Source organism: Poeciliopsis prolifica, unplaced genomic scaffold, assembly GCF_027474105.1.
Source record: "Poeciliopsis prolifica strain line A6 unplaced genomic scaffold, Auburn_PproV2 SCAFFOLD001, whole genome shotgun sequence".
NCBI classification, from domain to species: Eukaryota; Metazoa; Chordata; class Actinopteri; order Cyprinodontiformes; family Poeciliidae; genus Poeciliopsis; species Poeciliopsis prolifica.
In genome coordinates, this window is record NW_026562376.1 from 5,167,167 (window position 1) to 5,192,757 (window position 25,591).

Here is a 25,591-nt window from a genome sequence, read left to right on the forward strand (position 1 = left end):
AAAAATCCACCCTCACTGAGTTAAAGAGCCACATTTCTCTGTTATTTTACTCACAATATAAAGTTAAAATAATTACTTATTTTACTTTATAATAATTTAAACTCTTATTTCAAACTGCAGGAACAAAGTTTCTGATGTGATGGTGAATTTTATTAAACATCCCAATGAATTCAGCTCAGAAACATTTAGTGTGAACAGGACATTATCCTCAAGCTTTGCTAACTGAGAATTGCATTAAAATGAACATTTGCATTAATAAAACACAAGAGTCAGATCAATGTGACGCACTTCCATCTCAGGAGACAAAAACATGCTGCTAAGCATTCTGGGAAATAGTTCCCACTCCTGTCTTTCTCTTCTTTCAGTTTTTTAAGTTCTAACCTAAAAACTGTAGTTTATTCAACTCTTGGAGGTTTGACTGAATTAATAAAAGTTAACACAACTAACTGCTGCAAGTTTATCTTTCACAAACTCACATTTAGGTTCAAAATCTAAAACTGGATAAATTTATTTTACTTAAAGAGGAAAAGACAGTAGACACAACTAAATGCAGCTCAAATGTTTTACAGTGTAAGAAGTTGCTTGACTGTTTTTTTTTCTCACTTTACTAAATATCCTTGGATCAATCTGTACAGTTTGTGAGATAATTAACCAGGGAAAAGTATCGTCATGTTCAGTTAACCTTCTCTGTCTCCCCTACACAAGCTTTATCCAGACATTACGAGGTAAATATTGTATGCTGTGGTTTATTGCATGCAGAAGTGGCTTTGCATTTCATCTTCTGTTTATTCATCTCTTTAGAGTTTCTAGTCAACCAGCGCCAGTGATCTCTGTTACAGGTCCACACCAAAACCTCGCCAAACAAAAACAACAAAGCAAAAATCTTAAATTACATTTCTTTGCCTTTAAACAATTGATGAAGAAATAACTTACATTTATATGGTCTAGTATGACTGGACCCAAGAGCAAGAGTAGGCAAGAGTTGTGAATATTTAATGAGAAAGCAAAGAATCAAATTTACAGAAATGGGGGGAGGGGAGTCACACAGGGGGAAGAAGCAAAATGCAAACACCAAGGAATAACTAGACTGAACAAATCTAATAAAACCAGAAACAAGAAATAAACATAACTAGAATCACTAAGGAAGAACAGAAATGGAAAACAAGGCAGAACTAAACAGAAAAAACTAAGGAATAACAAAAATGACTAAAGTAACATTTTGATTAACTGATTAGTGTTACTGTATAGCACTGTGACCTCACAGCCAGAAAGTCTTGCTGTACATGCATGGATACTTCACCTTCACAGAGACTTTCATGACACGAATTGCAACTATCGTTAATTTATTTCTTTCTGAACTGGTTTGTGTTTACACTTTTTTTTTTCCATGTGCGCACTTGTTTCCGTTTTACGGTGACAGCAGGCAGGTTTGTTCGCGCTCGCTGCTGCGTGGTATTACGGCAGTGCAGTGTTTGCTGCCGCTGCCTGAAAGCACCGAGCGCCTCCACGAGCTTCCCCACAAACCGCTCACCGTCTCCCGGTGAACACGGCCAACGTTCCCGTCGACCAAACTCCGGATCCCGCCTCGCTCCGCGCCGTAAGTTACCCTTTCTCACTTCCCGCGTGTTTTCGCCGTGTTTGTCGCTCTCTACGTCAAAAATACACTTTTGATTTTTGATGCTCCGCGCTTTGTTTCACGTCTTTGTGGTTAAATATTAAACTGCTCCCTTTAAAATGTAACCAATGCTAGGTTACATTTTAAACACATTTTGTTGTGTTAAAGTAGTTTGAAGGCGGTTTTATTGTTTATTTCTGCTCATGTGATTCTTTCAAATGGAAAGTATGAGAGCAAAACAGCTTAGTGATGGAACTTAACCGGGATCAATGAGGCTCGGTTTGATTTTTTCCTGAATATCAGCAGCAGATTATCGATAATTACCGACACACACACAACACGGACCGTGTTCTCCACGGGGCTATTTATACAGCCTGCACCGCCTCAACCCTCCACTCCACCCAACAAGTGTAAAGTTACAATGCAGCCAAGATAAAGATGTTACTCATCATGCACAATGAAAGTCTTTCCTGTTGCTTATTTCATCTCTTCTGCTCCATTTATAAACGTGTGGCTTAAAAGATGAAAATAATCCAACACTAACTACTTCTTTTCTGATTCATGGCTGCATTTTAAAACAAATTGTGACCAGCAGGAAGAGGGAGCTCTGCTTGTCTTTGCTGCTGCTGTTTATGTTAAAATGACATGATCTCTGTGCATGTTTTTGCTTAAGATGAGCCTTAAATAAAACACACAGGTGCATACATTGAGTCCAGGTTGGGGAATGGTAATTCAGGCTGTTGTTGTGAGTGTGCAACAGTTTTCCTCCCCAGCCTTTCAAGGCTTGTTCGTTTCAGGTCTGTTTCTCATGGGCCGATCTTCTTCGGCGTTTTCTTCCTGAAGTTTTTTTGTTGCTAAGGTAATTTTATTCACATAGCACATTTTCAGCAACAAGGTAATTCAATGAGACACGAATTAGAAGGAAATACAAACAAAATCAAAAGAAAGTCAAAAAGGTAAGATATAAAACCGCCTATTGGTTCCCCATATTTAATAAGAATAACTAGTCCATAAAATTGTTTAAATTGGAAGATTAATACCTTTACACCAGCTTTAAAGTATTTTAAAATGCAAACATTTCAAAGGAATTAAATATATAAGTAATGCTTAGCCTGGTGGGGGCACAATTAAAGCCTGGTGACCCGCCAGGCTTATATTAGACTGGTTGAAACCTGAACAGGGGTTTCTTAAGTTTGCTCTAGACTAGTGAGGCATAAAACTACATGTTGGTTCCCCATGTTTAATAAGAATAAGTAATCCATAATTTCTAAGCTTTCTCTGGATTTTAAGCTTGTTCTGGATTAGTGAGGTAAAAAAATCAAATATTGGTGAAGAATAAAACTAGATGTTGGTCCCAGTTGTTCTGAGTTGAGTTCTATGTTTGTATGAAGCTAAACGTTGATTCTCCATGTTTGATTCTTGTTCAGGTTGTAACAAACTAACAGTTGGAGACGTCGTTATGATGCATTTCCGTCGCTCATTCGGTGTAGCGCCACTCTTTTAGCACATGCTTGTGCTTTGACGTGTCCATGTTGGCAACGCCAGGCTGCAGTCGATCACAAAACTTCAGCTCAGAAAAGAATGTGAATCTCCTTTTTCAACAACTCTATGGTTTTAGCAAATACACATTTTCAATGAAAGATTTCGTATCAACTGTAAGTTGATTTGTTTTTTTTAAAGCTATACTGGATGTTCTTTTAACTAATGTTAGGGATTATTTATGAGGACTAATAGACAAAAACAATAATGGCTGACAACTAGAATTAACAAAGTTTCAAGGTTTTGTACACACGAGAGATTTCAAAGCTTTTCAGCAAAGGGAGTGTTTTGGTCTCAGCTAGCCACTTATTTTGAAGGCTAATTTTGTTTCCAGAGACGTCATGATTCATTTTATTTGTCGTTTCTGTTTATTTATTTTGGATATTTAAAATGCCTCCCGGTTCCAGTTCTGAACTGAAAGTTTATTGATCTCTGAGAATGTGTTCTTGCATTTCTACGGCATTGCAATTACTTGAAAATGGTCTCAAAACAGCAATATTATCGTTTATCGCAATATATTCTGAAACAGTTTATCGTCCAGCAAAATGTATTGTGACAGGCCTGCTAATAATTATCGTGCCTGATCAAACTGAACCAAATCCGGTTTTGAACTTTTTGTTTCATTGGTTTTTGATGCTCATAAACTCCACTGTTGCCGACTCAGACATTTTCTACTATATTTAGCAACTTTTCAGACAAACGAAATCAGTATCGGCCAAAATTGGAATCAGCAGGTCAGGCGTTTAAAGACTGATGATCGGCCAGAAAACTGCAATCGTTCCTGCTTTGTACTTCATATTCTTCTACAAATTAATTTAGCAGGTTAATTCAATTCAAAGTTAAAAGGCACACATGGTCAGAATGTATCAGAAAAGTCAAAAGTAACTAGTTTTCCCTTCTTTCCCATCAATAGGGGATATAAAGATTCAAAAATCACATTTTCTTTTTTTGTTCTTATGATGTGAAACTCATTTTAATTTCATCAAGATCTTGAAGATCCTCAGAGAGCCGGTGTTAGCAAAATGTATCGATAAAGCTACCTATTAATAAGCTGTTAAAATGTTGTAGCCATGGGAGAAATATTACTAATTTATTCGCCCCAGTCTTGGTGGTACAGATTGTTCTGCAGATGGATAGGCTCCCTGGTCCGACTCGGTCCATTGTCAGTCCGTTTTCTCTGGAGATCGCTCTTGATGGCGAATGGTGTGATTCCTTCACAGCTCTCAGCAGGATATGGAGTTGGTACTTTAAAATAAAATAAAATCGCACAAAAAAACAAAACTCTGCTTCATAAATAGCACCCAAAATATCCGGAAACCTACTTTGCATATTCCAACCAATTATTTTGTCAGTTTATCTATTTTACATTGGCTTTAATACTCCTGAATTCACTGACTGATCAAATTGAATTTGTTTGTACATATTTGACCAAACCTGTGAAACTATGTGTGCTTTACTGGTGCAGAGTTATCAAATAAATTTGTAATACAGTTAATTTATCTGTTTAAAAAAAAAAAAAAAAGAAAATGTAAGTCCATTCAAGGCTGATTTTCTTTATCGGATTGGTATTGACCAATGCTAAACCTCAGATATCGGTATTGGTATCAGAAGTGAAAAATGTGGATCGGTTCATCCATAAAAACAAAAACAAAAAAATTAGGGTTGTTTTTATAGAAAATGAGCAATACAAGATAAATATTGAAGCAAAGTCCGTTTTAAAGAAGAAGAATGAGGCAGTTCTGTCAAACAGTTCACGTTTTTGCATATTTTTCATTTCTTAACTCGTCCATTAAGGCGGCAGTAACACTTTGTTCCTCCGTTGAAGAAGCAGATCAGATCCAGGTAGCGTGGGCGGGCAGAGGTTTCTAAGTGGATGAAGAGACGGCCGCGATGAAGCTGAGCTTCCATCTCTGTTCTCCCTGCTAACGGCAACAAAGTTCTGATGTTTTCTGAAACGGCAGATAGTCGCCGTAGAGCGAGCTGCGTATCGCTGCCTGTTTGTGTCACTGTGGTCGTGTTGTCGTAGCTTTCAGCCATTTCTCTGGCTTGGGAATTTCAAAGGCTGCTCTGTCCTTTTTAACCATGTTAACAAAATCTCACCAAGTAATTTTGGTCTAGTTTCTACTGCAAATGTTTTAGTAAACCTGAAATAGGACAAACCAACTTACAAGTAGTGTCAATACTGATGCTCCTTTGGCAGAAACCTATGCCACTATCAATGGGCAACCCAGTTCCAGTTCACCTGCCAGATTATTTCACTTGCAACAAAACATTTTTCCCATGTTATAAGTTAATTTCTCTGCCAATGGAGCAAGGACTTTTTCATAAATTTTTGCTTAAAACAAACCTCTATTTCAGGGACGTCAAACTCATTTTAATTTTGGGTCATATGAAAAATGTGGATGTTCTTAAAGGGTACCAAAATGTATTAAAAAACCCCCATTAAATTAAAATATTGATAAATAGCAGCTTGTTTCAGCATTCGTGTTTCTTAAATCTTTAATTGTTTAATCAGTCCATCCAGGATTTTGATGTTATTTTTCAAAATCACAAATTTTGTGGTGCTAATTTATAAATCTTGGTAAGGAATTTTTACAATATTTGTGCTCATGTATGATGTTAAATGTGACTATCAATCGTTGTATTGATCACAGATATAATTTGACATCAAGCAGCCAATTTTCAGGGAAAAATGTTAGGAAAATCAGGGGAAACAAATGTGGGGATCTGTTGATTTTTGTGTGAATTGTACGGAAAACTGGAGGGACTTATTGACGTAATTTGGAGTCTAGAGGGCCATATAAAAAGCTATGGCGGGCCAGATTTGGCCCCTGGACCTCAAGTTTGACACGTGCCCTACTTCTTGCTGAAAAGTTAGTTTTAAGTTATTTTGTTTAATCTCAGGTTTACTTGTGTATTTGCACTAGAATTTGATTAAAAGTACTTGGTAAGACTTTGTGTTTTTGCAGCGCGTCAGGCTGGACTCGGTGGTGATATTTTTCGGCTCATTTTCGCTCCTGGTTCGGCTTATTAAATTCACATTTTGTCACCTTCAGACCTCCCAGCTTTTATCCCAAGTTTCCCTCTAATGGCGCTAATGTGAAACAAGCTTAGGAGTGCCAGACAAATGGAAGTGTATCATGACCTCACATTTTCTGCACAAAGTATTGCACGTGGGGATTGCAGCAGCCTGGAATGAGGGTTTGGCCTCTTGAGCTGGTCAGTGAGGCAGCAGGACCCCTCTGAGAGTTACAGTAAGCCGTATAAATGGAGTTGCGTCTCTGTTTGGTTTTGATGCAGGACTGAATTTGCCCTCAGCGGGTCTCAGGGGTCCTTCACACTTTTTGTTGAGCTGGATGACAAAAGCAGATGGTAAACCCCTTCCAGCTGCAGCTCCTGTTGAAATAACGCAGTCCAGAGACAGATGCTAAGCTAAGTAAATGCTATGGCGTAGAAATATAATGTTTTTTTTTTCATGCCAAATCTGATTTTAACAAATTTTTTGTAATTTTTTTATTAAAAATATTTCATTTAAAAACTTACTTTTTAAGTATTTTTTTAATGTACTTACATTACAGAAAATATTTTCACAAAGTGGTTTTTATTCCAGTCATTATTTCTCTGAGTTGCATGTCTTTTGGCTACAATATTGTTATTTAAATACAGGAAAAAATTAGCAGAGAACAATAAGTTATTGGTATCTCAGTGTTTTGACTTTTTTATTTTGTTATTTTATTATTTTTTATTTTATTCACTGGAGCTGAAAATAACTGTCTTGGTTACTCAACTGTTCTGCATTTATTTATTTCTATCACAGTTTTTCTTGAGGGCAGAAAATCTTTTTAATACTAGAAAGAGTGAAAACATTTAAATATACGAGTGAATTTGGCAGATTATTTATCTCTCAGTGCAGCTGTTTTTTCCAGACTATTAATAATCTCTATGGATTCAACAGCTCTCCATTTCTATTAGTCTCTTTGTTTGGTTGACATCTTTTTTTGGAGATGTCTGTAATTTTCTAAAGTAATTACAAATACAAAGATATTGTTTTTTTTATGTGTTTAATCAACAAAGAAGTCATTAAAATGGCTTGCAGTCATTTAAGATGTGCAGTATTCAGGGAGAGCTGTGTTTTAGAGTCTGCTGGGGTTTGTTTGTTTTCATATTGTCATTGTTTTGGCTGCTGGCTTGTTTGGCCCTGCGAAAGCTGATGTTGAACTTTCTTCCTGCAAAAGCTGTGCAGGCAAAAGCAGAAGAATGCTTTATTCTCCACAGATTAATAGCGTATTTTTATTTTAAAGATTTTTCTTTTGTGAAACTGTCGATTGTTTGGCAACATGCTCATTTAACTGAGTCCTGGTAATAACGTGACCTCTGACCGAAACAGTGATTTTATATTTACTTTCAATCATTTCAGCTTTTTTCTTTCGTTTAGATCAAATCTTTTTTTTCTTTACACTGCTTGCATTATTCCTTATGCAAGGAGTCCATAAGCTATGGACTCCTTGCATGTTTTTTTTTCTTTTTTTTTTTTATATCTGGAAATTTTGCGCATGCGCCCAAAGCTGGAGGGCAAACGGACGATTCACCGCCGCCCAAAGTAGAAAAACTGTCAACTAAATAAAACCTGGAGATGTTGCTATTATTAATTTATCGCAATGCGCCACAGAAAAGGAGAAAAAATAACGCAGAAAAGTTATTTTTCTGCAAGAGAACAAGTCAAAACCGCTTTTTTCTCGCTCTTTGTGTCAACTATGCAACACAGACTTGATGCCGTAGCAACTGACAACAACGCCACTACATGTTTCAGGATTCAACACCAAAAAGAAAACACTCAGACATCTCCCACAGGGAACATTCGGTCCGTTACAGTTTTGATTTTAGGCTTGATGTTTACGTTGCGATTATTAATAAGTGACCGGTGTGCTAGATTAGCTGCCGCTGCTATTAGCTGGGCTAGCACCGCGGTGGTTGGTTAGCTAATTTAAACACCTGCTCTACTGATGATACGTCAGAGTTGATATTTAGGTTGTCTATTTTTATTTTTTTATTTTTATTTTGTAGCTGAATGGAAACGCTGTGATTTCCACATCACATCTACATATTACGGTTGTCAAAGTCAAGCTAGCATAACTGAACTACTTACCTCTTCCTCATTATTTGTTTTCTTAATTAAAACTTTTTCCTGGCCTTATTATTTAGTTGTCATAGTTTGGATAATTAGTAGCAAGCCACTGAGTCCCCTTTTCTTTTATATATCAGGCGAATATTTAAGATTTAGCACGTTATCTTGATAACAGCTAAAATCAATGCTAGACACTACTAGCAAGCAGATTTTCGCCCTCTGATAGCGAAATGAGGTTGGATTTTTACCATTTTAAACATTTACTTGGTTTATTTCAGGGAAGACGTTTCCTGGAAGTTTTAAGACGGACACAACAAAGAAAGAAAACGTCTCCTGTTAATTGTTGAAATGTTTCCTAGGAAGCCGCTCACTGCCTGAAATCCTTCTCTTTCTTTGATTTAATTTTTAAAATAAAGAACTCGCCTTTGTCAGAACATTTAGTTCCCACTGAACCCACAACTTTAGCTTGTTTTCTTTTTGATCGATCGACTGAAATCTGTATTTAATTAAAAGTTTCTCTGAAGTCGTTTCCTGCTTATTGGCCTTGAAGACTACAGATGTAAAATGCATCTCTCTCTTGTGTGTGTGATGCATGACCCTGAACTAATCTGCCTTTGCCCTACACTAGATTGCTATTTTTAACAGGCATTTTTTTGGTGAGCTTATTGAGGTCATAGGTCATTGCTTTTTAATCCAGCATTGAACCAGCTGGCAATGAGTCCGAATGTAGTGGATTAACTTTGAGAATTGAGGGCTCGATGCTGCAGGAGAGTAAAAGATTAAAGTGATACAAACAAGACCCAAATTATAACAAAATCATTAGATTATTGTGGATTATGACTCGGTTGATTATGAATTAACTACAAGCACAAAATTATGCTTTAATTGGTTTGAAATGACAAAGAATTAAGGCTATTATAGGCAGAAAAAATAAGGAATTTTTGTATTAATCTCGGTAATGTTCTAGAAAAAACATTTCTGAGATTCAAAAGTAAAAACATCAGAAGTCTGCTTCTTTTAGATTAGAAAACCTAAGAAATTGCTAAAATATCAATAAATATTTGTTTTTTTTTCAGCATTCACCAAGTGTTTCTTAAAGTTAAATATTGAACATCTTTGCATATTGATCAGTCCATCCAGGATTTTGATTATTTTTCGTGGTTATTTTTTATTTTGGTTTTTGTTTTGTTTTTTGTAATCAAAATTACAGATTTTGTGGCGCTAACTTAGAAAAATTTGGAAGGAATTTTTACAATATTTGCGTTAATGTGTGATGTTAAATGCAACCTTTTTTTACTCGCCGTCTTGGTCATAGATATAAGTAATGCTGAGGCAGCAGTCACTTAAATCCAAAGTTTTTGGCCAATTTTGGGGAAAAAAGTGAGAATCTGTAGATTTTGTGTGGATTTTGCAAATTTGTGAAAAACTGGAGGAACTTATTGATCTAATTCGGGCCACATAAAAAGCTACGGCGGACCAGATTTGGCACCCGGGCCTCAAGTTTCACACAGGAACTCTTTATATTCCACAGAGGAAAAAGTGACTATTAGTAATGCGAATTTGCTCCGTATCGTCTCCTGTTTAATGAAAACGAGGAAAGCCGATGTTTTTGTGTCATTTGGTGATGCTGCGCTTCAATTAAGACTCCAAGCTTCCACAGACAGAAGTAATTCTGCGGTCATGGGTTTGTTTGGACCAATGTGATTCCCACTGTGGACAGTAAATCTGTCCTACAAGTTAATCATATGATCAATGTCCCACCCAGAGGCAGTCTGTCGGTTCAGGCTTCAGGGTGTTGATGAAGATCTCTTCTGTTTGTGGTTTTTCTGTGAATCTTTGCTCAGAACTGTGAATAAATAGGTGGAAAATCTTAGTTATTATTATTTTAGCATACGGTTTTCATAGTGATAGAAAATTACTCTGCATCAGTCACAATATTCTGTTATCTGACGGTAAGCTTTATGTGCTTTCGTGTGAGAGTTTCTTTCTTTTTAATGCTGGACGCCATGTTGTTTAAGAGCCGGAAACTTCTACAGCACGTTTGTCAAACTCGAGGCCCGAGGGCCAAATCTGGCCCGCCGTAGCTTCTTCTGTGGCTCTCCAGTTTCCAAACTACGTCAATAAGTTGTTCCAGTTTTTCACAAATCTGCAAAATTCACACAAAATCAACAGATTCCCAACATTGTTTCTGATTTTACTGACAGTTTTTCTCAAAACTGGCCAAAAACAGGGTTTGAGTGATGTCGAGTTATAGTCCGTAATTGATCTAGCGATTAATAAAAAGTTACATTTTAATCAATGAATCAATCAAATTTTATTTGTATAGCACTTTTTCAGAAATAAGGCATTTCAAGATTCTTTGTATCACAAAAATACAAAGTCTGCAACTGAAACATCACATTTTGCCACCTTTACACATCAGATTATTGATTAACATCAGAGATTAGCGCAAATATTGTAAAAATTCCTTACAAATATTTCTAAATTGGCAACAAAAAAATCACAAAATCCCGGCTGGACTGATCAGCATGAATAGATAGATGTTCAATATTATTGAATTTTAGGAAACACTTATTGAATGCTGAAGCAAACATGCATTTATTGACATTTTAGCAGCTTGGTGGGTTTTACTGATCCATTCAGAACATTCAGATGTTGAAATGACCCAAAACGAACATGAATTTGACACACATGTCCTGACATGAAAATGCATTCAGGCTGAGCTAAAGGAGACCAGACGAGGACGCAGCCGTTCTTCTGATTAGGTGTTTATTTCTTGGGGCTTCGGCACCAGCCAGCCGACCCGTTCAGGCATTGATTTGCCACCAGGCTGAGGTTGATTGCCTCGTTTGTTTCCGTGTAAACTCTGGTTGGCATTTGAGCTGCCTGGTAAAAACCTGATTAGCAGGCTCTCGTTTGCAGAGAAGTGCCTCTGGAATGTCTGGAGATTTGTTCACTAAATCATTTGTGATCGGGGAGGAGAGAAGCTCTGACATTCTTGTTTGTTAAGAGAGAGCAGACACAATATTTTCTGAAGTAATTAAAGCTCTGCAGAACTGCTTTCTGACAGCGGAAACCCAGACTACCTTTAATTTCCAGCCGACATGCATCCATATGTTGGTTAGAGCTGAGCTGTAATGCGGGATACGAGCCGGTACCAGAAGAATGTTTCTAAATGTTATCTTATAAAGGGAGTACCGTATTTTCTGGACTATAAGTCGCAGTTTTTTTCATAGTTTGCCCGGGGTTGCGACTTATACTCCGGAGCGACTTATGTGTGAAATTATTAACACATCATTATATAAATATCACGTTATTCTCACACTAAACCACAAGAGGGCGCTCTAGGCTTGTGTTATTCTAATTTCGGAGTTCTAACTTCGATGTTTAAAGGCGACATCGAAGATGAAGATTTCATTGCGTTTAGTGATTTGGAGAAACACGGGTGGTTTGGTAAACTTGTTAGCATGTTATTTATGCTATAGTTATCTGAATAACTCTTAATATGTTATGTTAACATACAAGGCGTGTTCTCAGTTTGTTGTTCATGTGTCATGTAACGTTAGCATACTGTACAATTATTCAGCCTGTTGTTGCCTCTGTTCTATTTTTACTGCCTTTCAAGATGACATGCCTGTTCTTGGTGTTGGATTTTACCAAATAAATTTCCCTCAAAAATGCGACTTATAAATGTATTTTTCTTCTTTATTATGCATTTTATGGCTGGTGCGACTTATAGTCCCGCACAGCTGCGTTTTTCTGTGATTTACTGTCAAAATGGGTCGTTGATAAATGTAACAAATGGATGTAAACAATCACTTCACTGCAGTGATTACGCAACTCTCTGGTTTACAGAAGTCACAGTGGTGTCACTAGGGCCATTTTAGGGGGCCTGGGGCCCAAATGAAATATTCTGAAACATGAAAAAAATCTGTAGGAAAAAAATTTTTTTTTTAAGTGACGTTTTATTCATCACTGTATCGATCACAGACCATAACTTGACATGAAATAAGGCTGAGGCAGCAGTCACTTAAACCCAGTGTTTTTGGCTAATTTTGAGGAAAAATGTCAGTAAAATCTGAAAAAATGTGATTTGTTCATTTTGTATGAATTTTGTGGATTTGTGAGAAACTGGAGAGACTAATTGATGTAATTTGGAGCCTGGAGGGCCACATAAAAAGGTACGACGGGCCAGATTTGGCCCCCAGGCCTCCGGTTTGACACGTGTAACTCACTTATCTGTATGGGCAGCGTTTCATACTTGTTTGAAAAACCGATAATTTTCCAGATTGTACTTAGTTGAACAAAATACTATCGCCTACGGTAGACCGGGGACAGATACCCAGATAAATGGAAAATAAGGTATAAGGCAAAGTTTTCAATCGAACTAAAAGTGAGATTTGACCATTTTTACCAACATTTTATATATAAGTATTTAACTTTGAGAACAATAAACTACGACGCAATGGGAGAAGTAATTCAGTGTGAAATATTTTGGGCAGAATTGGCTGAGTATGAAGGTTTTTGTTTATTAAAGTATTTTCAGTTTTCTTACATCTTACGTAGATTTTAAGTGTGAGCAGCGTTTTTAAGCTTTTCTTTATTATGTTATTAATGTACTAAATGCTCATTTAACTACACAGTGTTACAGTATTCCCATTTGCTCTTTAAATGATTTAACACTAACACATCTTGATACATTTGTCTTCTTTTAATGAAAACACTAATAATAAAATGAACATATTACATCATAATCCAGCCTGAAGTCATTTAATAAATTAAGGTATTGATTAATGTCTTAAGACAGTTACATTAAAGCAAACTGTCGTCGATGTAAATGATCTATTTGTGCAGCTATAAATGTATGTCTACATGCTATTTAATGCGTTGTCCAGCAGACATATTAACATAAATAAACAGATTAAAAAGCTGATGCTGCCCTGCAGCTTTCTGGTTCTCCTCTGGCTGCTGCAACACAGAAACATTCACTACACAGTTTACTTTATCGCTAGTTTTGTGTTTACATTTCTGCTTGAATGAGATGTCGGCTCAAACCTTTGATTTTAATCCAGAGAAACCCAGATGTCCAAAACCGACAGATCAAAAGTAAAAAAAAAAAGAAATATTACAATAAAATAAAGCAATGCACGCTGTCTTATTCTGCTGTTTGTGGTAGAAAATGGATGTTATTCCATTTTCTATTACAGCAGAATTTTTTAAAAATAATTTTCTGTATTAATAGAAATTTAATTTAGTTTTTTTGGGGAGCTTGATTGAACAAAATGTATTGAGTCTATTTCAAAACACCTGCACTTTGGACAGCCCTGCCAATTGCCATTGTTTTTTTTTTTTTTTTTTTACTTTATAAAAAAAGTGAATTTTTTTGACGTAGATATCTGGCCTGTAGTTTATTTTCCAAGTTTTATTAAAAATGGCAAAATAAAGCTGTCAATAAGTCGTTAACCTCCACCTGGTTACTTCCTCTCCTTCAGATATCATTAATTATTAATGTTCACTCTAAAACTTGCAAAGATTAAAGCAAACATCAATTATCTCAGCTCAAATTTTTTGATCCGACCCCAATCACCTTCTCTTTTTTTTTTTTTTAGTGTTTCCCTCGTCATAATGAAAATAAAAGCGATTCAATTAGCTCTCGTCTTCACACTGTGGAGGTTGTAGGCTGCTGAGCAAAGTCTCCACAATTAAACTAAGTGGCTGTTCTTTTCCTGACACTTTATTAAAGCTTGAACGCGCCGTGACATTCCTGCATGAAAGGCGTCACGCAGGCGCAGACTTCAGTTGATGTTTGGGTCTTTCTTTGCTCCACGTTTAAGCGACTCAAGCACCTTTTGAGGACCAAAGCGCATCTGCTTGAGAAGATAAATGTGTCAAAAACTCCACTTCCTGTACCAACTCCTGTGAAAGTCGACTATTGTTTTGGTTTTTAAATTTTTTTCCTCTTGGAGTTGGCATGCTGAGTTTGACCAGACCTTCATAATTACTGGCTGGCTGCCTAGTTGTTGTGTTTTGTGCTAATGTTCAAAGAAATACTCTACGCCTTCATTCATTCATTTCATATGTTAGAAAGCAAATGATGGTTTTTATAGAATGAGAAAAGGGAAAATATTGCACTGCAAATGTTCATTTTCTAGTAAAAAAAAAGGAATAATATTTGAAAATCATGTTTACAGAAATAAACATAAAATTAACTTACAAGTAACCTTTCAGCAAGATGTTGGAGCTTGGTTTAAGTCCGTTTCTTAATATTGAAGAGAAAATACTAGTTCTATTGGCAGATTAATTCACTTATAAAATGGGAATATTTCTTGTAAATTAATCTGACAGTGGAACTAGTAATTCTTCATTAACATTAATTATTGACTTAAAACAAGCTTTTATATTAGAAATTTGCTCTAGAAACTAGACTGAAAATACTTATTTTCTTCCATCGCTGGTGAATGTGTGAATAAATTGGACCATTTCTGACCAGTTTTGCTCCGTTTTGTTCCACATTTAGTTCTCCATTCCTGAGCGGTCAGGTGCAAAGACAGTCTCCTGTTAAAGTGGCCGTCTGTCAAATATCATGTCTGTGAATCCAGTTCCTGTTGGAAAGATGTTTTGAACTCAGTTTGGGGAAAAACAGTCAAATCAAAAACGCTGATTATTGTACGAAGCAGTTTCTGCTCTGACGGTGCGACATGCATTGTGTGTGTGGAACATCATTTTTATTTCCTCCTGTTAGGAGATTAGAGCGACCGCGTTGGCTCTGGGTTGGTTGCGCCTCACCGGCGACTCGCTGCATCCAGCCGGTCATTCCTAAAAAGATTCCTGCTTAAAAGATACAGATTCAACATTACATCATTTCTCCATTGTTGCTTCATTAGGTTGCCAATGTCCCGCAGATTAAAGATGTTACTACCCACTATAATGATGAATGTAATTTGATTTTTATAACTCCATGTGTCTGGCCTCAAGAAAACAACCCGTCAACTCCCTGCTCTCCACTTTTCAAACCATATCAACCATGCATTACACACTTTTCAGGAAATTTCAGGTTTATAAACATGAATTGAAATTATGAACACGTCCAGGGATTTACTGTTACTCCTGCAGTGCAAAATATCCTTTGAGGTATAAATGGATGCAGTGTTTAAAAAAAAAAAAGAGGAAAACGCATGTCTCAATAAGCAATAAATTAATTGCATGATAAGTTAAAACGAGCTCAATTATTTTCATTTGCATGATTTATTGTCTTTCTGTTTACTGGCAGAAACTTTTACATGTAAATTTTGCTTGTAGATTTTAATGTTTTAAAAATGTATAAAAACATTTACAAAAGTCCAAAGCTGATGTCTTTGCACTAATCTCAAGGTTGGATAACCTGAAAAACATTTAAAATATCTGTTGTTGAGGTCGAGTGGATTTATTCAATGATTTAGCTGCAAAAAGTGTTTTTGAATTTAAAATGTTGCTTATTTTGTCTGTGGCTTTTAAGACCCTACGATTAAAATTTGGATCAAGTCCCACTTAATCTTAATTAAAAACATTCTTCATTTTTCTTCTACTTCACAATTTTGCTACATTGACTTTGCATTGTGTGACTTCTAAAATCAAGACAAACAATTTGAATTTGTAAGGTGACAAAATGTGAAACATTTATTTTTACATGACACAATCTAGTAAAAGTTTTTCCTTTTTAGCTGCAATGTAATTTCCTACCTTTTGCATGACTTAATGTTCGAATGAAGTGTCTTCTGCTCATTTTTAAGTATCTTGTCAAGAAAAAAATTACCCTGCATTAATTAACAACCATTTGTGTCCACAATAAGTCAAGTTTAGCATTTCAGAACGGACGGGTTTTCGTCTAGATTTAAAAGAACTCGGTGTTTCAGCTGTTCTGCAGTTTTCTGGAAGCTTATGCCAGATTTGTGGTGCGTAGCAGCTGAATGCCGCTTCTCCTTTTTCGGTTCTGGTTCTGGATGCAGAGCAGAACCAGGAGACCTGAGAGGTCTGGAAGGTTGCTGTGACAACAGCAGATCTTTAATGTGTTCAGTGATTCATAAACTAGCAAAAGTATTTTAAAGTCTTAATAAATCTAGGCATGTTTGGCAGCCCGTCACATTTGCCTTTCAAACTGACTCCGAAGTTTAGTTAAACGTTAAATTAAAGGCAGGGTTGTTGTTGCATGTGTACTTAGCATTTTAGCATTTGCTAGCTTGTTAGCTTCCCTTTATTTGTAGAACACCGAACACACACACACACACACACACACACACACACACACACACACACACACACACACACACACACACACACACACACACACACACACAAAATGTTTTTTTACCAAACATTTTTCAAAACAGATTTAAAAAAAAAAAGAAAGAAAGCAAATTCAACTTAGAAAGAAATTAGATTTTTTGTGTAAAAAATAAAAAACTAAATAAAAATTCTTCATAACGGTTCAGGTGAAAATCTGCATTTCAATTAAAGACGTCAGTTTGTGGACCGACACCTTAAATCTCTTTCTGCATTTAAAATAAATGTTTGAGCCATTATGATGTAGCAATATAGCATTGAATAAGTTACAGTTGTCTATTTTGTGTTTATGTCTAAATGTCTATTTAGCTGAAAAGCTAATTTCCTTTCTATGTGAATATGGGGCAAATATTATGTTTCTTTTTGCTCCTTTTCAGTCAATAATATTTGTGTCAAACTATTGATATTTATCACTGAGCGACTAAAATAAAAAATAAAATGAAAGTAGCCTGAAGCAAACATTTTTTCCCAATTAAAATCTGAAAAGTTTGTACATTTGTCTCTGTAAACACAAGTTTTCCTTTTTAGTCATGTGAAGATTGAACTTAGTCTTTGCCTGTCGACTCAGATTGAACATTAAGTATTAAGTTTTTCCTCGGGTTGATGATTCATTTCATTTGGGACTCGGTGTTTCGGCTGTTTTGCAGTTTTCTGGAAGTTTGTTCAGCTGAAAGCTGCTTCTCCGTGTTTGGTATGAACTCGTGCTCTAAGATCTGCCTGCAGGCCTCTGTTATGTAAATCCTGTCATGTTCTGCCTGGTTTGTGAAACAAAGTGTGTGTGCCACGTCCCGGTAATGAAACACTGACATGGATTCCCATCTGCACGTTGCGCTGGTTGCTGATGCCGTCACAACCTTTTGTCGGCTCATTTAAATCCGATAGACACTAGAAGCGCGTTTGTCTCCCTCCAAACCTGCATGTGTGCGTCCATTAGCCAGGATTTGCCCGGGAGATCTTCTCTCACGCCTTCAGGGGGAGAAAACGAGACGCCGCAGAGGGCGACTGGTGATACGTTACCAAATGGCAGACCAACCAGAACAAATCACAACAACCCGTCGGTTACTTTACGGATTTAATTTTGACATTTTTCAAGCAATTAATTCCAGCAGAACGGTGACCTGAGCCGAGCCCTAACTGAGCGCGCTCCGTTATCGAGCTCGGCTGCTCGGCAACCAGGTGAATGCTGCAGCGCGCGACACAACCTGAGACAGGAGGGATCAAGTTAAAGGCTGGACGTAAATGTGAAGGCACCTGGAGTGCACAGTTTAATTAGCTCGCTTGTTTACGTTAAAGTTTACCCTTTAGGTAACGTAGTGAACAACAAGAGAGTCTCTGGATGCGAACAGAACTACAACATATCTGGGATGTGGGATTATGACACAAACTTCATTTCACAATATGCTGTAATTGGTGGCGATAATGATGCATATCACAATATGATCTGTACAAAACAAACAACATAAATGGAAAAAATGACACTTATTGAGTGAGATGTGCATGTTTTTATGCATTAAAACTTGTTTAATACTCGTTTTTGTTTATTTGTAAACTGTTTTTAGGAAATTCTTTAAAAAGTCGCATTTTAAGGGAGACCTGGCAGCAGATTCCAGCATGTTTCATTGTGCATCTCTAACTTATCTTATGGGTACATTAAAATGCCAAAATGCGTTTATTCGTTTGAATTTACTACGTATTTTTCCGATTCAGGCCAAATATTAAACACGCCTCTTATGTTTTTTTGTTTTTCTCTCAGGAAAAAAGAAACAATCGGTTTACAGTTGTAGTGGTTAATAGACTCCAAGATCCAAATGCAGCCGAGTGCAATCAAATAACAATAATGATTTTTGTGCTTTTTTTTCACCAACTAATTTTTCTGGCAGCACTTTAAAAAGCCTCAAGGCTAAAAGCAACACCGTCAGACACTGTAGTGAATGAGTTAGTCCCCACATTGAGATTAAATTGTGCAGGAACTTGACCCTTTTTACAGCGACGCTGTTTGTACTGAACGGCATGTCGGAGCTGAAAGTCTTTTGCAGTCATAAGGGAAAAATAATTGGATGTAGAGAATTTCATTCACTAATGACGATTTGTTGTGCATCATTAAAGCCTGCTTCATTAGATGATTTAATTAGGCCCGGCTCAGCAGTTACCCATGACAACGAGCTCTGCCGGTCGGATATGTGGGGCTACCTGCGGCTCCATCGCGGCTGCCGGAGCTTTTGGCTCTTTCACTTCAAGCTTCGGTCACGTTGTGCTGAAACTTCAGGGTTCGGCACAGTTTGTTAGCGGTTCCACTGGAAGAGGGAGGATTTGATAGGAGAGATAAATAAAATCGCATGGAGTTCTGGGGGGGGAAAGACTTCAGAGGCAGCAGAAAACTTGAGTCTAGCGGAGGTTTACCTGTCAGACAAGCAGGCAGAGAAATTGAAGAATATTTCACATTAGACAGATTTCTATGGCATTTCAGATGTGACTAAAATGTAGCAAGAGAGCCTTTATGCATAAGATTGACAATAGACAATCTACGTTACATTTAGAAATCCTAACTGGACTTTTTGAACCATTTGAAACCAGGTTGGTTGCAGTTTATTTTTTCACAGTAGTCTCACAGTTTAATGAACTAGTGGAAATTTATCACTGGAACTGAGAGAATAAACACAATAATAAATTTTTTTGGCCTTTTCAAAAGGTTACATTTAAAGTTAATCTGTGCTAATTTCATGTTGAAGAGACCCAACTCATGTCCCAGCTGTGTGTTTGCACCATGTGCCAGGTTTGCTTTACTTCAACACACCTTTCCTGTTCCTACGTTGCCTTCGCAGTGAGCCTGCTGTGTCAAGATGGTTTCTGAGATGGAAACATGAAACAAAGGCTGGCAGCCTCTGACTTCAGCCGCTCCGTCTAAATCCCGACCTCCACAGGGGCTCAGAGCAACAGATGGCAAAAATAAACTATCCCTCCATACAGACCTGTACCAGAAATTACACGCAGGACCAGCAGCGTTTCAGACGGGGGCGTCCGAAGTTTTTGTCACGTGGGCCAAAATGGTCAGGTCAAAATTACTTGTGGGCCAAGAAAAATGTTGAATAAATAAAGCAAAAAAAAAAAAAAAAAAGTAAAATAAAATCAAGTAATTGAAAAACTTTCAAGTGATTTTATATATTTTCTGTAAAAGAAATTTAATTCAGTTTCCAAATTTTATGGGTTTCATTGGACACAAAAGAAATGTCATTGTCTTTCAAAACAGTTTAGATGAAGTTTAATAAATTAAATAAAAACTGATTTATGCACAGCAAAGTTGGCTTTTCAGAAAAAGTCTCTATAAAGACTTATTTTAAAAGCTTGGTTATAAAAAGACAAATATTTTATGTTGTACTTAACATTTTACCCTGATTATAGATTAAAAAGTTTGCATCTGCACCTCAGATGGACGTGCAGAATTGTACTGCAGGACCACACAAAATCACTCCAAGGGCCACAAATGGCCCTCTGGCCGCGCTTTGAACACCCCTGGTTTAAGATGCAACGTAAACCAGAAACGGGTATTCGCCTGGTTTTTGAGTTAAACCCGGCAAACTTCAGCTAGCATCTCTTGACATAATGTAGAGTGGATTTCAATCCCTGTGTCAAACAAATGACACTTTATTCCCAACCGTTTCTTCCACACCGGCTGCTGGGATTGTGTTGAATCTATTCTTGTTCTGTCTGTGACACGGTTCTGGTCTGATCGGTCCACCCCCAGGCTAACCGTTGGATAGATGTTCACTTCTTGAGATTTTCTGCAAATATGTCATTTCTCACAGCAAGCAGCTTATTTTTGGCCCAAAATGCATCAAGTTTCCTCTTCCAATAAGGTCATAAGTGTTACTGAAATGTCTAGGGCCCATTGAGAATCTCCTTGGTCTTCCTGACAGATCCTCCTCTCTTTCTTTGATAGTAGTCCTCCACTTCTCCAATCTTTCTCCTAAATGCCAATTCTTTATTAAATGAGTGTTTTTTTTATTATATCTGCCTTTCTTCTGCTTGATCACCATCATTTCCATGCTGCTACTCTAAAGACTTGTGTTGTCTGACCTTTTTTGACGTCTTTAAAAAAAAAAAGAAAGTCATGCTCCTACCCCAAAGATTCTGGTTTCAAATATTCGAAAGGTTCCTTTGCTGCCCTTTCTGGTAATTAAAAATTTCACTGGCGGCAGAATGCCAGGAAATGACGAGATTCATGCCGAGATGCTGAAGCGTTGGAGCACTTTTGAGCGGTTGTAGTGACGTTCCTGGTCAATGTCGCATGGAGGGGTCAAGCTGACAGAGTCACTGGAATCGTTTCCTTTCCGTCAATCAATAATTATTGACTAAGGTTTTTTTTTTTTTTTAAATATCTGAGTAAATCTGGTGATGTTTTCTCTTTCATCCCCAGTTTTCACTGAACTCCATTGTTTATTTTTAAGCGGCTATGAGGCATGGTGGCAAAACCTGAAATGGCTGCTGTGGCAGTTACTCGGCAGGAGACACAACAAAATTCATTTTCTGCTCTTTTCAAACGTTATTTTTAAACAGCAATTTGTTGGTTTCCGGTCAACCCAGTCACAGATCAACGTAATGTAGGTCAATACCAAATCCAAGAACTCTACGTCAAACATTATTTTATGTTTTCTCTGGGGTTGTCCAGATTTCCCCCCTGGTGTTATACTTTCTTTTTTTCTGCTGCACCCACTGAAATAAAATGAACAGAAAGTAAGAGTCTATACATGATGGTGTGTTTAGACAGGTTTTCTGCTGTGGGAAGCCATTCCTGCCGAGACTTGTTGGTTTTGTTTTGGCTTCCCCAGGCTTTTCATTCGTATTTTGGGCTTTTCTTAGTTCATAAAATGAAATGGGAACAGAAGATATAGTTTTTAGAGTAATTTTTAACAGTTTGCTGTGTTTTCACAGTTTATAAGAGCAGTGCTTTAATACGTGAAGCGCGGTTGGAGAGCTGTGGACTAGAGGAGACCTGCAGGGAGTCAACAGAGACCCAGCTGGACAATAACACTGTAATCTTACTGATTATCCACAATCCCAACAGCTGAGATCATAGTATAGTGCCTGAAATTGTTGTTTGGAAGCAAAACATACAGTTACGATGCCAATAATTTGGGGACTTTTAAGCAGAATTACTGTTGAGAGCTATATTTTTTTGTTTTACTAGAGTCGGTTGCTGGTGGAATAACACACTTTGTTGTTGTTTTTGTTTTTCTAAGCGTCCTCCCTGACATGACTGGTTTGGCTTCAGTTGTACTACGAGAGTAAATCCCATTATGTTATGCAACAACTGAAGATTAGAGGGCAAACTGGAAATCCCAGCGATCATCACAGCCGGTTCAACGATCCCCAGATGATCCAGCAGTACGAAGTGTTTGGCTCTGCACAGGGATCCAGCGATAACTTTCAGCTTCGTTTAACATGCTTTGAGTTCCTCCTTTTGACTTTCTTTCTTTGTTAATCAGCTTTCACTGCCACTGCTGTCCTGATCATGGCTTTTTTATTTTTTTTACCTTGTGCTACGACTCGTCCTCATCTATAATTCACGCTGTACCAGAATCGGCGTCTGTCAGACAGGAAACTCGTGCCTCAGGTGATTGGATCGAGTCTGAGTTGAAGCGTCCCTTGACAGCTGCAGACGTCTAGAAGATCAATCCCTCCATTCACACCACATAATGTCCCTCTCTGCTCTGTTTAGCTCCTCGTTTCGGCTTCAATGACGTCACGAAGAGGCTCTATTTTATGAGACATTCTGTGTGCTTGTGAGTCCTTAGTTTTCTTTTGCTCAATTGCGTAAGATGGATCAGAGAGCACTTATTCTCTGATGGTGATGGTTTCATTAGTGGAACTGCTCTAAATTATCCTTGTGTTTATATTGTTTCCCATGCGCTGCAAACTGCAACAACCTTTCATGGAACCAATTACAGGAAGAGGCCAAGTGCAACTTTCATGAATTGATGAAACCACGTCACAATGTGCAAGTTTAGATTCGGTTGCTGAGTTCTTCAGGTAAAGACTAAGACCCGGTTCACACTGCAGGCCTGAATCTGATCTTTTCTCGACAAACACAAGTCTGATTTGTTTTTTTATTTCTTTTATTTTTTTTTTTCAAATGCAACCCACGTCATGTGGATATCTGATGCGTATCTGATGTTTTCATCCAGCTGAACGTCAACGATACTCGATGAATGTCTCTATTCTGCAACCTGCTACACCGCAGTGGGAAGAAAAGTAACAATCATGGCGACTGATAATGAGGATTAAGCTGCTACTGTGCTGCTTCAGTCGAACAACTTAAAAATCGTCAGCTGTGCTCCACCGTCAGCATCCATGTTTACTTCCGCAAACACTGAGCACTTCTTCTTCTTCTTCTTTTTCATGGCGGTTGGCAATACTACAGGGTGTCCTCACATCCTGAAAAAGTTTTAAATTCATGCATCTAAAATTAAAGAAATGTCTCAAATTCATTAAAAACACATTAATCACAATAATTTTATGATTGAAGCACTACTTAATCTCATACATGCAGGGCTTTTTGTTCTCGTGGGAATTTCATGTTGAGTTAAAGTTTAAATTGTCTGCAGACGTCTTAATGGCGTCCTGTGATTGAGACTGCCAGTGACTGTAGAAGAAAAAATAAACACTGATTAAAATTGGGCAGTCACATGGTTGTTTTTGTACCATAAGGTGCTGTTTGATACCCTAGACATGGCAGTGGGAGTATTTACCGGCTGCTTCTCCTGTTGTTTATGGGGGAAAAAAAGGAGGAGAGTAACAAGGTCTCAAATAGTCCTTCTTATTTTGGGTAGCACGTTTGCTCACAGTTGTTCCTCCACATGCAGCTTTGTTCCTGAGATACAATGATTTATGTAGAACATCTTTTCAGTTGCTAGCCAGAGATCTCTGAAGGAGTTCGCACCTTTCCCACAATATCCTCCTCATGTGTTTAACAGATTTTCTTCTCAGCAGACTCAGAAGTTGAAAATGGAACCAAGGTGGTATTATTGCCTGCTGCTCATAGACGCCTGTGCCATAAAATGTTCTCTTGCATTCCTCATGTCTGCTTCCCTGCACTTCCCTCCCACTGACAGACTAGCGAGGCCAGGAGCCCCCTGCATGTTATTGTTTACATTGGAAAATTTTGTGCAGGCGCGCAACCCCAGAGGGCGAAGAGACGATTCTTTAACATGGCGTCCAGAACAGCAACTCCGTTCACTAAATGAAGCCTGAAGATGTTGGTGTTATTCATTTATCGCCAAAGCAAATGACAAAATAACGCAGAAAACACGTTAAACTCAAAACCTCTGTTTTTCTTCTTTCCTGCTCTCTGTCGGCTATGCTATACACAGACTCTTTGCCATAACAACCGACAACAACAGCACTCTGCATATCAGGATTCAACACCATCATTTCCCACACAAAGAACAGAACATTCAGTTCATTTCAGTTTCATGTCTTATTGTTGTGCGCTTATTAATGACCGTAGCTGCAGTGTTAGCTAAGCTAACACTGCATTTGTTGTTGATTCGCTGATTTAAACACCTGCTCCACTGATAATCTATCAGAGTTGGTGTTTATTTATTTAACAACTGAACCAAAACACACTGATTTCCACATCACATCTACATGTTAAGGTTTTCATAGTCAAGCTAGCGTAACCGAACCACTTACCTTTCCCTCGCTTTTTTCTTTTTAATTAAAACATCTTCCTGACATTTACTTTTTTTTCTTCCCAGATCATATTTATAACTTTAAATTTTTAGGTTCAGTTTCTTCCATAGTATTAATTTCACACTTGAAGTATCATTTTGAATAAACACAAATCAAAGATGTTTTTTTTCTCTTTCTTTCTTTCTTGCTATCAAACTCAGAGGGTCGGCTAAAGTGCCCCGGGGTCAGCTAAAGTGCCCCGGGGTCAGCTAAAGTGCCCCGGGGTCAGCTAAAGTGCCCCAGGGTCAGCACCGGCTCCGCCTCATCATGAAAGGGCTTTCAGTTCACAAGAGGGGATTGGTCCTTTGGTGGTTGCCAGGCAACTGCATCAGCATTATCTTGCTGATGGTGACGCCGCAAGGAGCGCCGAGTCCTCCTGCTTCGAGTGGGATCTGTCAACTGCTTCTCTGTGCAGCTTGAACTGGAATTTCAGAAAAGTCTTTGCTGGAATTTTGAATTATTTCTGGGAATGAAACGGAACCTAAAACACTCAGATGGTGTCTTTGATATGGTGATGATTTAATTTCCCTTTTTAACCTGTCAACTGGGCACAGCTGGGGATTTTACATCAAAAGAGGTTTTAGTTACAGAATCAGCAAACTGTTTGTTCAGCAGATGTTTGGCCATTCATTCCCACTGAATCATCAGTTTCAGGAATGTAATAAATACAATATGTGCAAAAGCAAACAGGGGGAGGAAATATGAAGCAATTTTATTAATGTTTTTACAAATACATTTCTAAAATTTTGGTTTGCAAATTGTGCCAATATTGTTGAATATTTCTTTAATGCTGTGATGTGCAATAAAGTGTCCAGTTTTGGTCAATGGCGAATGTAATAATCAGAGGTCAATTCAGCTGTTGAAAGTGTTATGAACTTCACCATTTCCACTGCAACAAGGCTTTATTGAAAAAGTAGCTTCTGCAAATGGCTTTTCCATTACACTAAGTAACAACATTGGAGTAACTAAAGATAAAAACCACAGTTAGCTCAGTCATAAACATTAGTGATGCTAATGATAAACACCCAAATGCAAGGAAGAGAATGTCGATACCCAGCATGCATCAATGATGCAACACGCGTTACAACACGACGCGTCTCCCTCAGCGTGGTCAGATGTGTGATTGCACACCTTCCTGTGTGGTTGAAATTCAGGAAATGGTTGTTTGGAGCAGACTTTTCACACACCGTGTTGAGTTTGATCAACTCTGCTGCCTAATCATTCAGTCAGAAATCTTTCAGGACGTCAGGAGATTTTAAACCGTT

General features: G+C 37.7%; 1 protein-coding gene across 1 annotated transcript in view; it reads left to right on the forward strand.

Moving 5' to 3' along the window:
- Positions 1-1,490: 1,490 nt before the first annotated feature.
- Positions 1,491-25,591, forward strand: part of tp53i11b (tumor protein p53 inducible protein 11b) — a 43,941-nt gene continuing 19,840 nt past the window's right edge. Inside the window, exon 1 of the mRNA XM_055037034.1 lies at positions 1,491-1,597. The gene's annotated coding sequence lies outside the window, so the exon portion shown is untranslated. The remainder of the gene's footprint in view (positions 1,598-25,591) is intronic.